We start from the raw sequence: 15296 nt of genomic DNA, 5'->3' as shown, positions 1-15296 counted from the left end.
GAGAGAATTGCTCTCTTACAATACAAAGCTTCCACCATCAACAACGCTTATGAATATTATTTTCCATCTTGGGACTCAGGCAACAAAGAGAGTGATTGCTGTGAGTGGGAAAGAGTCAAGTGCAACATCACTATTGGCCATGTAATCCAACTTACTCTTCATAGCACAAATTCGTATTGGAGTGGAGAAAGTGGGGGAGATTGGTACTTTAATGCTTCTCTGTTTCTTCCCTTTGAAGAACTCCAATACCTAGATTTAAGTGATAATTCCATTCCTGGATGGGTCCCAAATGAAGGTACCAAGTTTATATCCTAAGAAAAGTAGGAAGTATTTAATTTGTTGATATTCTAATTTTTTCTATTACATCCTTTTTTTTTTCTTTTTTTTTTTAAACGGTCAAGAAAAAAATAACTGTATTTTAGGAATCATTTTATACTATTTTTTGGGAATATATAGTTGCAAATATGAAAATTGAAGCATCTAAATTACAGGTTTTGAAAGATTCTCTGCGTTGAGCAAGTTGGAGGTGCTACACTTGGATGGTAATAATTTCAATAATAGCATTCTTTCATCCTTGAGTGGAATTGCTTCCCTCAAGGAACTAGATTTGAGTTTCAACAATTTGAATGGATCAATCCACATCAAAGGTAAAACTCTCATTAATTTGCAAAGGAATATTATTGGAAGAGTGTTTCATGCTTATTGATATTTATGCAACTAAATTTCACCCTTTTTTTTTCTTAGCTATTTTAAATGAAAGTATTTATGCGACCGAAGTCCCTTTTTTCTTCCATGATTTTTCATGTGCTTTTTTTTAATATAGAATTTAAAGCATTTAGCAACTTGGAGGATCTCTACTTGAGAGGAAATGGGATCAATGCCTTTGTGACAACAAGAGGTATGATAGTTTGTAAAATATATGTTCGTGGATTAAAATCAAATGTTTCTTTTGTATGGTATGTCAATTGAAATTATCACATCAATGTTTTTGAGATATTTTATTTTGTCCTATAGATTCAAACATCTTAACTAAGCTGCAACTCCTAGACTTGAGTGAGAATGATTTCAGTGCACGAGTTCTTGAGTCATTAACTGCCTTCCCATCGTTGAAGACACTAGATCTCTCAAATAACAATTTGGAGGAATTGTTTACTACTAAAGGTATGTTATACCATTAACATCAAAGTGGCGTTGTTTTACGTTTTTCTTTTCATCACTGGCATAATAGTAGAAAAGCTCTATAAAAACCCTATTCTAAATATTGATAATCAAATTTCTTGAAATTCAATGGGACTAAACTTATTGTCTTTCATAACTATCATAATTTATTTTTGTCTTGTTAAAATTTTGTATTTAAAATGTTAAAAACAAAGACTACGTAGTGGAGATTTTAATATCGGTTTTTTTTAGGATACCTTTCTTGACCTAAACCAACAATCACATAGGAGCTTCAAGGTTGTTCTACATTGTCTAGAGCTAGCAATTCAAACTCGTTCTATATTCCAACTTTAGTAACCCATGAATAAAATGTTTCTTCAACGGTGTTGCACACAACTAGAGTAATGCAAACAAAATCCACACCCTAAGAGCCTTACACCAATATTAAAATATATTCATATTCTAAATTATATTAATCTAAAAAAATACATTTTCTATTTTTCTAATGACTTGTAAATAATTGAAGTTCATTCGTCAAATATTATAATACTTAATTAGTATTATAAATTGATCATAAAAATAATTTCTTATCAAATATTTCAGAATAAACTTATAGCATACACCCACATCAAGTGGGACATCAGCTAGATTTTACAAATTGAAGTGTTCAAATAAAAAGAAAAAAGGTTTTGATATGATTTGTGTAAAAAGGAATTTACCTAAATTGGAAGTAATTGTAGCAACAACAAATTTAATGATTTAGATGTCGTAGAAAACAGGGAAAAAAAAGGGAGGTTTAACAACACAACTCTTAAAATAAGACTAAAATCTTCAAGGAAAAGCATCATCTCTAATTGAAATAAATTAATTTCATAATTTGAATTAAATTCTAAAATATGAAAGTATATATAGACTGCCACATTACGTGGTAGTCTATACACTATAATTAGATAAAATCAAATTTCTTTCTTTCAAAAAATCTCATTTATTGATAAAAGCTTCATTCGTAAAGTTGGAGTTATGACTTCACTTAAAGTATTGACTTCATTCTAAATGGAAGCCAATAACTAATCGTCCCATATTACAGGCTTGTGTGAACTGAGGAGCCTCCGAGAGATACGTCTCTCCAACAATCATCTTAAAGGGATATTGCCTTCATGTATGGCAAACTGGACATCACTTCACTTTTTGGATCTCTCTAACAATCACTTCAGTGGGAATGTCCAATCCCTATCTGATTTGAGATCACTTGAGTTCCTTTCCTTGTCAAATAATGAATTCTTGAACCCAATCACCTTCTCCTCCTTTTTTAACCTCTCAAATCTCAAGATCCTCTTAAGTGATAACAACAAAATTGCTTTTGAAACAGGCTCTCATACTAGGGTTCCAACCTTCCAATTAAGGTTTTTCAGGTTGTCAAAGTGTTCATTTAATGGACTCAATTCAATGCTTCCCACATTCCTTCATTACCAATATGATTTGCAAGAAATTGATCTTTCCAACAACAATTTGAATGGGAAGTTCCCCACTTGGTTGTTAGAGAACAATACAGGATTGGAGGTTATTAGTTTAAGAAATAACTCTTTCACAGGGTCTTTCCTGGTGTCGTATCATCACCGTCCCAACATTACAGAGATAGATATTTCAAGTAATTGCTTACAAGGACCAATTCCTACCAACCTCGGTTTAATTTTTCCAAATTTGGAGTATTTAAACATGGCTGACAATGCATTTCATGGTAGTATTCCTTCTTCTTTTGGGAATTGGGTTTCCTTATGGCATTTAGATTTGTCTAAAAATAATTTATCAGGAACAATGCCAGTGCATTTCACATTGGGCTGCTACTCCTTAAAAGTTCTCAAATTGTCGAATAATAATTTCTATGGCCAAATATTTCCTACCAATTTTAATTTGACTAATCTGTCACATTTACTTTTGGACAACAATCACTTCTCAGGAAAGATCCCAAATAGCATCCTCAAAATTCAAGTTATTAACATTGATTTTAGTAATAACAATTTGTCAGGCATGCTTCCAATGTGGATGGGGAACATGTCATCTTTAGAGGCAATTGTTATGGCCAACAATCAACTGGAAGGTCTTATTCCAATTGAGTTATGCAGGCTCGTTTATCTAATATTTTTTGACGTTTCTGAGAACAATTTGTCTGGCCTTGTTCCATCTTGCTTCAATTCGTCAACAATCCAGTTTTTTCATCTAAATAAAAATTCGTTGAGTGGCCCAATTCCAAGTGTGTTCCCAAACAACTCTAACCTGGTTACATTAAATCTTCGAGATAACTACCTAAGTGGAAACATTCCCGATTGGATCGGCAGTGTCTCATCATTGAGCATTCTCCTTTTGGGAGAAAATCATTTAGAAGGTAGGATTCCAATTCAACTATGCCTTCTGCAAAATTTAAACTTGTTGGATCTTTCCTACAATAAAATTTCTGGTTCAATTCCCCACTGTTTAAGTAACTTTACATTTAATGCATCAGCCCATGAACATACTTTAGGAGGTCTCTCCTACCAGGAATTTATATACCCAAAGAGTCCAACATGGGCATATACACTTGATGCACCAACAATTGATTTGATAGAAATAGTGGAGTTCACAACAAAGAGTAGAACTTACTCCTACAAGGGAGACATTCTCAACTACATGTTTGGAATTGACCTGTCGTGCAACATGTTAGTAGGTGAAATCCCACCCCAACTCGGAAGGATAAGCAGCAACATCCGTGCCATAAACTTGTCATACAACTATCTAACCGGATCAATCCCTATGACATTCTCAAACCTAAAGCAGATGGAGAGTTTGGATCTTTCCTACAATAATTTGAATGGTAAAATCCCCCCTCAATTGACTGAATTGACTTCTTTAGAAGTCTTTAGTGTAACGCATAACAACTTATCAGGTCCATTGCCAGATAGAAAAAATCAATTTGGGACTTTTGATGAAAATAGTTATGAGGGGAACCCTCTCCTATGTGGACCTCCATTACATAAAGATTGCACCAAAATTGGACCACTATCTATAATGCCAATGGATCATATGGAGGAAAAAAGTGGGAGTTTCATGGACATCGGTGTCTTCTATATAAGCTTTGTGGTGGCTTACATAATAGTGTTGTTGGCAATTGTTACAGTTCTCTACATAAATCCTTATTGGCGTAAGGCGTGGTTTAACCTTATTGAAGAGTGCATTGACACTTGGTACTGTTTTGTTGTGGTTTATTACCATAAGTTGTTCAATTTCAGGCTTGCATAGCCTTAGTTACAAATGATTACATGCATGTGTCTATTCTTGTTGGATTCATGTTCTTCAAAGTTTGTATTTTCTATGTAATTTTAATGGACTAAGCTTTTGTTTTTGCATTTTTGATTTAATTTATACTAGTTGCAGATCCACGCAATGCGTAAGAATAAATAATTATGTTGTAATTGTGGTATAATGTATAATTTGCTTTCTAAATTTGTTGAAAATAATTTGTTCTCTCTAAAAATTAAACAATTTCTAAAATTATTTTTCATCTTTCTCTGTTTACCAATATATCATTCTATTATTTTGGGTGTGTTTGATGCATATTAATCCTTTATGAGGTGGTCCATATTCTTTGAAATTTTGTTATAGTGTGCTATGTTTTTTTTCCCTGTGCAATTAAACTTTTTAAGTTTCAAATAAATTATCCAAATTGCTCATTTTCTTACAGAAGATTATCATGATAATCAAAACTCATAGTAAAAATACTTTTTAATATTACTCAAATAATTAATTGGCACATTCAAATGCATAGCCAAGATTTTTTTTTTTTTTTGATATAATTCAAATTCTCACATCCAAAATAACTAAGTATTAACTCAAAAAAAAAAAAAATAATAAAACCAAAACCATATGAGCTTGACAAAGTTTAGCTATAAATTTGGTTGTAACCTAAGGCTAAAACTCCCACTAAAACAAATTAACATGACTCTATATTTTGAAAATATAATTGTTAGATTTCATGTTCTTTATGTTTTTAATACACATATTAAATTTCGTGTCAATTAGATTTTATTTACTATTCAATCCAAAAGCTTATTTTTTATGCATAATTTTAAACTACAAAAACTTGAAATTTAAATACATGATTGATTACATAGCTATTGATTTTGGATCTTCTGAAATTTTTTTAACTATGTAATATATAGGAAAAAAATGTAATCCAATTGAGGATTTGTCAAAATTCACATCCAATAAAAAGATATCAATAGTCAAACTTTGTCCATATAAGCTAGTCATCACTATCAAACATATTCCAAAAACATATAATACAAATTAGGAATAAACCATTGTTGCCAAAGTCTTTGGCCTTAATTTTATTTAGTTTAGGTATTCTCAATTAACTACCAATAGATTAGTTTTGCTCAAAAAAAAAAAAAAAACTACCAATAGATTAGTCATTACTAAACATTTTCCCAGATAGTACTAAATACGAAGCTAGGACAAGCACCATTCAAGTCAAATAAAGACTTTCTCAAGTGCTTATCAAATAAATAAATAAATAAATGAGACTTTCTCAAATGCAATGTAGCTTAAATGACATCTTCTCATGTACAAAATGCTTGGAGGTTTAGGGGGAGAGAGAGTTCTAGCTGCAAGATTAACAACATATTGTAACCATCTTAAAAATAAATAAATAAATAAATAAATAAAGAAGAAGAAGAAGCCAAATAAAGACTTTGGCCTCTTCTTGAGTGTTGGTCTTCTTGAGTAGGACATAACTGCAAAATTACAAACAAAAGAAAAAAAAATAACCGGAGTTATACCAATGCTATGGGCTAGTCATCACTACAATAGATTTTTTGTGAAAAAATATCGAAACCAAAGTTTCCAATAATGCAAAAATCATAAACCATTGACACCAAAATCTTTGACATCTTCTTGAGTTTAGGTATTCTCAAACAATGCAAACCTCGTAATACCAATGCTATGGATTAGTCATCGCTACGAAACATTTCCCATGAAAGCACTATTGAAACCAAAGTTCCTAGCCTCTTCTTGAGTGTTGATCTTCTCAAATAATGCAGAACTCATAATATCATGAACTAGTGTTCACTATGAAACCCTTCCGAGAAGGCACTAAATGCAAGTTGGGAAAGAACAATTGATGCCAAGTCTTCTATCTTTTGTTGAGTTTAGGTCTTCTCAAATAATGCAAAACACATAATACAAATAGTATGAATCAGGAAAGCAACATTTATGCCTAAATCTCTAGCCTCTTCTTGATTTTAGGTATTCTCAAATAATGCAATGCTCAAAATTCCAAGGGCATAGGTTAGTGATCACTAAACTATGTTTTATATTCGCTTTAATTTCATGTCAAATTTGATTGTAATTCTGTTCAATTATTTCCCTGTATTTTTGTGGGATTTAATGTAAGGGTTATGTGTAAAAGTTTGGTAAAGAATTTGTGAAGATGAGGATTTCACAACTAGCTCATGACTGGCTCGCAACTTTTGACTCATGAAACAGGCCACGTGAGAAGCACATGCTATAATTTGAAGAATCTTTTACAGGATGGATTTTGCGAGTCATTCGCAACTTCGGCCAAGTCGTGAGTGACCCGCAAAACTATCTACCTGATTTCTTTTTAAGTGTGCCTTTTCTCATTCCTTTACCAACACTATATAAACCCTCATTACTCACGAAATGTAAGAAGAGCAAGGAGCATTCACAAGAAACTTTTGAGAGAGAAAACCCTAGCCAAACACTTGAGAGTTAGATATTGTTTACCCACAATTCTTTATATCATTTCTCTAGAGTTTCCATTTACTCCTACCTCTCCATCTACACATCCTTGAGAGGTTCTTAGCCCAAACACTTACCTCACCCATTCTGAGTGTTGAGAGAAGTTTTGGTGCCTATGGAAAGCATTAGAAGAAGCCATTAAGTAACAGATGCAATCGGGCAAAATTGCAGGATTCGGATAACTAGTGAAGACAAGACTCTGAGAAGTCCGTTGGTAGCAGGATCTTAGAGGGCTCAAGTACATTTGGTAGATTAGGCTTGGAGGGTCTTTTTGATATTCGTGTACTCCAACTTATTCACTAGTAGATCGATTTCATCTTGAAGGGCCACGGAGAGGTTTTTTGCCGAGTACTTCGGTTTCCTCTTCGATAACACGTCTTAGTGTTATCTTGTGTTTGCATCTCTCTTCCCTACTCTTTAACCTTTACATTTATCACTAATTGTACTTGCTTAGGGCTCAGAGTAGTGTTCTGGTTTATTGTGCTTAATTTACTCTTGTTCTGCACTTAGATAAGTTAGTGTAAAAGCAATTAAGCCGTAATTTAAAATTGAGGGTCCAAACAAGCATTAGTGTTTTCACACTAATTGAGCTTTCACACACATATCTATTATAATTATTCAATTGAAGTAAAGATGAGGAAAAAAAAAAAAAAAAAAAAAAAAAAACAACTTTGAAAGAATATTGTAGAATAAAAGTTTATATAAAATGTATCTTTCTATTTCTCCTTAATTCTAAAACAAAATACACATTCTAAACACCCACAGTTAATTATATCATTTACAAAACTCACAAATTTACAACTTCTGAACTTAACATCAAAATTGTAATTGTCGTTGTCACTTAATATAAAAGGCAAGTCCCCCATTGTTGATTGTTGCCAATTCATATAGGTTAGGATTAGATGAAACAACCATGTTAGAGCTAGGTAGGTGTCGTCGAAAGATTAAAGGCAAATGACATCATGTATTTGACATGAGATGGCATGAAGGGCTATGGGTAAGTACATATAAAAGGGTAGAAGTGCAAAGAGATTTTTGTGTATGTGTGAGGGATGAAAAGTCTTGAAATATTGAACCAAAGGATACAAAGAATATTTATTTTTTAATTACAAAAGTCCTAAAACGGTGAACCAAATGAAACAAAAAGTCAACATTTCATTTGTTCTTATTTCTGATGTGGCACTTGAGAATATTTTAATTCTCTTTACATAAAATGAGTCACTTTATAGAACCCCATGCTTTCCCACTTGAGATCTCTGCTTATATATATATATATATATATATATTGATATTGATGTGAATTTTTACTTTTGAGAGTCTTTGACAATTCCCACATTAAATTACATTTTCTTCTTATATCCTTCATATTTGCAAAATTTCCAAAAAAATCAAAGATCAATAGCTATATTATCAACAAATGTTTAAATTTCAAGTTTTTTGAAACATAAGATTATGCACAAAAAATAAATTCTTGAATGAAATAATAAATAACATTCAATTAACATAAAATTTAGCATGTACTTAGAGAACATATAAAACACACAGTCCAACAATAATATTTTCAAAAATATATAATTACGTTAATTTTTTTAGTGAGTGTTGTAAACCATTAACTCCAAACATGTTTGGAGTCAAATCTTATTGCCATGAACTCTGCCAAATTGCATCTAACATGCTCATGAATTCACAAATTTCAAAACTAGAATAGGGTCACATCCAATCCCATTGCGGAAACAAGCAAGAAAAAACCAATTGAATAACGTTTAACTTTCTAAAAGCTTCACTACATATTTAACCATCTATATAGTCAACTTTCAGATTTATTCCATGTGACATTAGTCATAACATAATACAAAAACCACAAATAAATTGACTTGATGTTCTTGACCATGGAAAATATTAAAGAACAATAAATAATATGTACAATAACAACTTCGATACTTTAGATGCAAGTGATCAAATTTGGTCGCCTCAAATAATACCTACCATTGTGATTTGTAAGAAAATCTACATACCCTTAACAACCACCCCCTCAACCCCCCCCCCCCCCCCCCCCCCCAAAAAAAAAAAAAAAAAAAAACAGCTTGGACAAAAACGACCCAGAGTCACTCCTACAAAACTTAGAGTGGGTGGGTCTTTCAACAATTGATGCTTTTCCTTCAGTTGCCTTTATCCTTTTTTGCTAAGCTTGACTTTCTATGAATTCACAAAGAAATGAAGCCTTTTTTGGTTTACATTTTTACCTAGATGCTCCAGCAATAGCATGCTTTTCATATTTCCTTTGCTCTTTGTTAAGTTATGATTTTTCTCATAACATTAGTGTTGGTTTATTCCATGACAAAAAGTGTTGTAATTGCATAAATTTGTTTCCTTGTATTTTTGTGGGATTTATTTATAATGGGTTTAGTATTAAGTGGTGGAGATTTGATCAAGACAGCTAAAAGTCACATGAGGAGCACATGCCAGAAGCTGAAGAGTCATGCCAGAAGCTGAAGAGTCATGCCAGGCTGTTGATTTCGTGAGTGTCTCGTGGGTAAGGCCTTCTTGAGAAATACTCGCGAAACATTCTGCCTGAAGGATTTTTAAGTGTGACTTTTTTACCCTTCACTCATACTATATATACCCTTATTACCCACAAAAGTATGAGGCCGTTCAGAGATAAAAACCCTAGATAGGTTTTTATAGCACACACACCCATCTTTTAGAGAGAAAGCTACTCATCCTTAGTGAGAAATCATTCTAGTCTTTTCTCCTTTTCTCTCCCAATGTCATACCTTAAGAGGAGATTTGTATCCAAACGCATCCCACACATTTTTAGATTGTAGTGAGTGTTTTGGAGCTTGGGAAGCTTTGGGAATTTGCCAAAAGAAGTCGGTGAGACTTGGCGGATGCAATCGAGTCTATTGCGGGATCCGAAAAGCTAGAAAAGACATGACTCCGAGAAGTCCATTGGTAACAAGAGCTTGAAGGGCTCAAGTTCATTGGGTAGACTAGGCTTGGAGGGTCTTTTGTTATTCGTGTACTCCAACTTTATTCTCTAGTGGATCGATTTCGACTTGGAAGGTTGCGGAGAGGTTTTTCGCCGAGTTCTTCGGTTTCTTCTTCGATAACACGTCTTGGTTTTATCTTGTGTTTGCATCTCTCTTCCCTTACTCTTGTGCTTTACTTTTATTGTTTGTTGTTCATTTTTATGCACTAGAGTAGTATCAATTCATTGCGCACATTTACTCTTGTTCCATACTTTGATTAAGCAAGAGTAAAAGCAATCTAGTCGTAATTTTTAATCGAGGGTCTAAACAAGCTCTTGTGTTTTATTCACACAAATCCGAGCTCTCACTCTTCTTTGGAAAACTCTTCAATCAATTCACGTTGCCTGGGGGTTAAATTCTTGCACAGATCAAGCATTTTAATCTACTATGAAAATGAGAGGCTGGAAAATTGAGGTAGACGGATCCGTTCAAAAAGGCCAGCCATAGGCAACGGTACTAAGCAAAAGGGGATGGTCAAAGCATATGGACAAGATGACGAACTATAGACTAACTGACCCTCTGTAGTGAACGGATTCCAACTAAACAGACAAAGGGGGGATAGATAGCAAAGCAACATGGCATCTACATGGCCTGAGTGGTCTCCAAGAAACCCCAAATGGAAATGTCTTGCACCCTACAATTAACCCTAGTCAACAAAATCTCTATATGGGAAGAATCCCACAAAATACATGTATTTATGAGGATCTTCCCCCACAAGGAAACATCTTCTTCACCAAGAAACAAAGGTTGGTTCTACACTACTATAAAAACCCAAAACCCTCAGAAAATAAGGTACGCAAAATTTACCCTAACTCTGACACTCTAGAGTTATGAAAGTTCTCTAACATAACCTTTGGAGGGTATTTGACCAGTACCACACCGGTACTCTCATTTGGGTCTTCTTCTTTTTCTTCTTTGCTATGCAAGTCTTGTCCAAGAGCACGTGAGAACCATGTAGCTTACTGATGAATTTTCGGCATCATCACTAATATACATCATACGTTTTCTAGATTTTATATAATTGTAGTGTATTCCCTAAAACTAAAATTTGTTATACCTATATATAAGTACACGTAGACCATCTGAGCACCACCCAAGGACATCTACAAGTGCTTAACCTATATAGGATGTGATGCTACTCAACGTACATATATGAGCAACTGTTTCAAAATCAAATAAAATAATGCATGTCTATAATAACACTTCCATGATAACTTCTATTCCTATGCAACTGTTAGTATAATTCTAATACTTTCAAGCAGCCTAGAGATGAAGGTTCCTTAATCAAGTATGTGTTCAAAGATATCAATAGGGCATGCATAAATAGATGTTTACCTTAAAACAATGAAATTGCTGGCTGCCCCTAGCAGTACCATGGTCTTTTCTCCTTTCAATTTTGAGAAACCCTAATTCTCTATTCTTAATCTTTTATACGCTAAGCACTGACTTCTTCTCTCTCTTTTTTTTCTTTTTTTTTCCTGAATCTTGCAGTCTCCCTCTACCTTTCACATAGCTGACTAAAAAAGAGACCCAATATATATATATAGAGAGAGAGAGAGAGAGAGAGAGAATAAACACTTCTATTTTTTTGAGTAGAGGTTAATAATTTACATATATTATAATTTAGAAATATTATTTATTTTTTTTTAAACAAATAAAAATGATAAATTTTAGAGATAAGCATTAACTACAATTTATTTTTTAAGGGTTCTCTTTTAGGAGTTTTCTTTTTGAATTCAAAATGAATTTGTTATTTGACATTTATGACCCTATTTCTAAATGAAGTTACCATTCATTAATGAGGGTATTTTTAAACTACATAAAAGTTCAGTTGAAAAAGGGATATCCTCTTATATATGGTACTAGCATCTTAGCACGCATTCACGCATGTGTTTAAAGACTCTTCTATTTTTTTGGATAAAAGTTAATAATTTACATCTATTATAATTTAGAAATATTTTTTTTAAACAAATAAAAAGGATAAACTTTAGAGATAAGCAGTAACTACAATTTATTTTTTAAGGGTTCTCTTTTTTAATTCAAAATGAATTTGTTATTTGACATTTATGACCCTATTTCTAAATGAAGTTATCCTTCATTAATAAGGGTATTTGTGAACTATATAAAAGTCCAGTTGAAAGAATGGAATCCTCTAAATGAAGTTACCTCTACAATAACACTCCAATTCAGTCTAGGAAGACCAATCTCACTCTAATTAGTACTCATAAATGACACTCCTACTTGAGCTAGAGTTTAAGTCCCACTAAAACTTAAATAAGCTTCCAAGAAGTTAATTCCCAATTAAACTCAAATTAAGGTTGTTTAGATAGACTAAAACTCTAAAAGATTCCAGTAACACTTAAACTCCTAATCCAAATAGGTTCTAATCTCTTATCATTTTCCATAACTAATAAGGAGACTAAAAGTCTAATATGAATAATCCACAAAATAATTCTCATGTTGCATCTTTTATTTATTTTCTTTGTAGATATCATAATATAAAATAATATCACCTTCAAAATAAATTAAATAATTCATCAATTCTACTCTAAAAGCAATTTAAGTAAACTTTGCACCAACCATCATACAAAATCAACACAAATGGAAGTGAAGAAACCACTTATTATCAATGCCTAATAAAGTCACTGAGATTCATGTATAGTACACGGATTAAATTGCAAAAAGTTTCACACTGGCATCAACTTCACTTGCAGATGAGCCCCACATCTAAAAGCTATCCCTGAATTTCCCTAGAACCCAAAACTTACAACTGCAATTATCACATCCAGTCATCCAGCATGAGAAGGCTAAAAAAATTATGTCTAACAATTGTTGATCACTTCTTAAAAAGTGAACTTTTTAATTTGATTCAAAGGTTCTATAAATAAAATAAAATAAAATAAATGATTTAAAAGAAATATAGATGGGGGGCTTTGACTTATAAAATTGTTGAACCCACGAGGACAGACACATAATAAATTTACCTGAATATATATATATATATATATATATATATATATATATATATATATGAGAGAAGCCAAAAACCAATTGAAAAGGTAGACAATGCCAACCTATAATCACGAATTAATAACTTATGTTACAAAAAAAGTATTTTCCAAAGAGACATTATGAAATATCCATAGAAAAGTGAGAAACAATTAAATTGATTATCTTTTTTTTCTTTTTCTTCTTCTTTTTTTTTTTTTTGTAAGTGCAATTCAACTGATTACTTTCAGATTTATGTTAATGATTGCGAGTAAATTCAGATAAATGCAACATACTGGCACAATTAAATTGATGATCTTTTTGTTTTTAAGTGCAATTCAATTGATTACTTTCAGATTTACGTTAATGATTGCGAGTAATTTTTATCCTCCATAAAAATGTATAGGTTTCTTCTTCCTAGCAAAACTGACCGTTCCTAAACCTTTACAGCGAGTACATTTTTCTGGTTTGACTCCAGGGACAACACCACGCCCACCTGCAAAACTACAGAAACAGAATAAAATCTTACGTTGGGAACCTTTCCTCGAAATTAAATTTACTCTACCAACCAAACAGAGCAAAACAACCAAAATTCTGGAAAAATATCTGCTAGCAGTAAAACTGCAGAATCATTTGAAACACTTGATTAGTGAATAAAAACCACCATACCACAAGGTTCACATGGCAAATGAGTTTGAAATGTCACTGTTTTGGTGCATCCCTGAACAGCCTCCATGAAGGATAGTTCAAGAGATACCTGTGATCTATGATGATTAATCAATGATGAAATGCAGGTCGAAAGAACCAAATCGAAAACATAAAAGCAAATGATATGCGCATAAACAGCAAGCAAACCTTGACATCTTCACCACCAAGTCTATGACGGAAGAAGTCTTCAAAAATCTTGTCTCCATTGTAGAAAATGCCACAGCATGCACATGAAAATATTGCATTAGATTTCGAAGGTGAAATTAACCTCCTTAAACACAAAATAAAAGCTACAAATGCAGACAATGAAGCCATCTCTGGTCTACATTTTACACAGATGCTCCAGCAGTAGCACAGTGATTAATTATATTGCCCTTGCTCTTCTTTGGCAAACTCTTAAATTAATTCACATTGCCTTGGGGTCTGATTCATGCAAAATATATGGATTTTCCAAATCAAGCACATTTTAATCAAGAAAGTATAGTGAATTTCCCATATGATACTATTGATTTTGATCAAGAACAAGGAAACCTACGCTGGAATCCTGACATTGAAGTGCACATATTGATCACCAAATGAGAAAGAGTTCTCCGTCTTGATCCCAGCTCAAAAACAACAAGGTCAGAGGGGAAACATGCCTATCAATGTAGAATGCAAAACACATGTGATTTTGAATAATAAGTTTTATGCTCAGGATTTTCAGAATCTAACAGAATCAAAGTAAAAATAAAGCACACCAAACTATGGAAAACTAGGAAAATTAGAATCAGAGGAAGAGAAACAGTCTCCTGCATGGGTCCGAAGTCAGACGGATTACAGGGGAAAACAGTCTTCTAAGAAGTGCTTGCTTATGCAATCTCTAAACTGGTAATTGAGTTCGATGTGTCCATCTTCTTGTTTTCCTAGCTTCTTCTTTTTTCTTTTTTCTTTTTTTTTTAATTAAATTTTTTGAGACAATTTCGGGTTATCATGTGAAAGAATTTCAACGTAAAAAAATGAGGTGACCATATTTCAATGTAAAATGAGGTGACCATATTTCCTTTTCTTTTGTAAAAAATTGAGAACATCACACTTCCTAATTCTTTGTTTTGTATAAATTTAGAAATGATGGTTTTGATGAAGAAAATCCTCCATTCCATGGGAAACTTTTAGCTACTCAGGGACTAAAATTGACGTGGTACTCCAAATCAATAAAAACACCATTTCGGTCCATTTGTTCCACTTCCGTCTAATTCAGTCCTTTCGGTCCATTTCCATCTATATAGTCCACATCAGTCTAAATCGGTCCTTCTAGTCCACTTCAGTCCATTCGGTCCACTTCTGTCTATTTAATCCATTTCGATCTAAATCTGTCCACTTCGGTCCCTTTGGTCCGTTTCTGTCCACTTTGGTCCACTCCGTCCACTTCTGTGTTCTGTACATTTGGTTCATTTTGATCTAAATTGGTCCACTTCATTCCATTTGGTCCGTTTCAGTCCAATTTGGTCCATTCGGTGCACTTCTGTCCATTTAGTCCATCTCGATCTAACATGGTCCACTTCCATCTATTTGGTCCGTTTCGGTCTACTTTGGTCCGTTTATTTAAGAATGTTTTTCATTCACATTTGAGGATGATCCATC

The 15296-nt window shown here is 33.0% G+C and overlaps 1 pseudogene; it reads left to right on the top strand.

Moving 5' to 3' along the window:
- LOC126722789 (clustered mitochondria protein-like) overlaps positions 1 to 15296 on the top strand; it is a 68197-nt pseudogene that overhangs the window by 27940 nt on the left and 24961 nt on the right.

This window comes from Quercus robur, chromosome 4 (assembly GCF_932294415.1).
Source record: "Quercus robur chromosome 4, dhQueRobu3.1, whole genome shotgun sequence".
NCBI lineage: Eukaryota > Viridiplantae > Streptophyta > Magnoliopsida > Fagales > Fagaceae > Quercus > Quercus robur.
This window is presented reverse-complemented; position numbering and strand designations above follow the sequence as displayed.